Raw genomic sequence first — 1,367 nt, forward strand, 5'->3', positions numbered from 1 at the left:
TGTTTGGTTCATGCAAAATCAACCACCATTTGATCCACTAAACCCTTGAAAGAATAGAGGTAGAAGCCCGATTGAGTATCTAAAAGAGTGAGACTTTCGATTGCACTTGTACGTAACTCACAGTCTCACACAGAATGGCTGACAAGCTCTCAAAGTATCGAACTAATCTTAATTCTATGCACTAAGAAAAGCATGAAAGAAAAGAAGACCTCTTTGTGACGCTTTCACCAAAGCGGGAAACGCCCGGCAAAAAGAAATTTCAAGAAACCAAAATGAAATTAACTACAAGTAAACAAACTAAAACTAATTTTTGAAAGAGAAGGGAAAGGCTGAAGAAAAGAAGAGATGAATGGACCAACGGAGTTCAAGTTAGAAATAAGAGAAAGTATGTTCCGCCCCCACATTATCAGCTACAACCAGAAGAAGAAGACAACGAGTTTAGCCGACATAGAGAAACAATGGATTGAGCAACAATGTAAGGGACCAGTTCATCCCTAAGGCATTTACAAATAGCACAAGCCAAAGGGGCAGACTGTTAGGAATTCAGTTCCTCTCGATAAAACTCAAGTCCTCTCCAGTTAAGATTATATCATCTCCATAAACAGCAGCAATAATTGTTTCTTTGCTGGTCAAGGCTACAAATATGGAATGATCAACACTACTTATCTTATATCCTCCTTCAATCAACTTTGAACTCAATTTTTCATACCAGGCTTTAGGTGATTGCTTGAGCACATATAGTGACTTCTTTAATTTGCACATCTGTGGCTGAGTACCATGTTGAACATAGTCATTGGGGTAATTCCATATAGATATCTTCTTCTAACTCTCCGTGAAGAAAGACATTCTTCACATCTAGTTGGTACATGTTCCAACTCTTTACTGCTGCTACTGAAAATAGTATTCGTAATGAGCTTATCTTTGCAATAGGGACGAAGGTCTCATGATAGTCAATGCCTTGTTCTTCTGTAAAGCCATTAAATGTAGAAGCAGCCTATCATGTGCTTAGATATCTTAAGAAGACAGGTAATAAGGGCATCATGTTTAGAAGAAACAATCATCTACAAATATACAGATATGCAGATGCTGACTGGGCAGGAAATCAAAATGACAGAACATCAACAACTGGTCACTGTTGCTTCGTTGGTGATAATTTAATTTCTTGGAGGAGTAAGAAACAAATGGTTGTGGCCAAATCAAGTGCAGAATGTGAATATCGAGCTATGGCTCTCACTGTATGCGAACTGTTATGGATAAAATACTTGTTACAAGACATGAAGATAAACATAAATCAGACAATGAGTCTCTTTTGTGATAGCATGGCTGCAATGTACATTGGAAATAATCCTGTGTTTCACGAACGGACG

The 1,367-nt window shown here is 38.0% G+C and overlaps 1 non-coding gene across 1 annotated transcript; it reads right to left on the reverse strand.

The window, feature by feature from the left end:
- Positions 1–385: 385 nt before the first annotated feature.
- On the reverse strand, positions 386–503 carry LOC116265098 (small nucleolar RNA snoR99). Its single transcript, XR_004174982.1, has one exon. It is a non-coding gene; the product is annotated as a small nucleolar RNA snoR99 (small nucleolar RNA).
- Positions 504–1,367: the final 864 nt, after the last annotated feature.

Source organism: Nymphaea colorata, chromosome 11 (assembly GCF_008831285.2).
Source record: "Nymphaea colorata isolate Beijing-Zhang1983 chromosome 11, ASM883128v2, whole genome shotgun sequence".
Classification (NCBI taxonomy): Eukaryota; Viridiplantae; Streptophyta; class Magnoliopsida; order Nymphaeales; family Nymphaeaceae; genus Nymphaea; species Nymphaea colorata.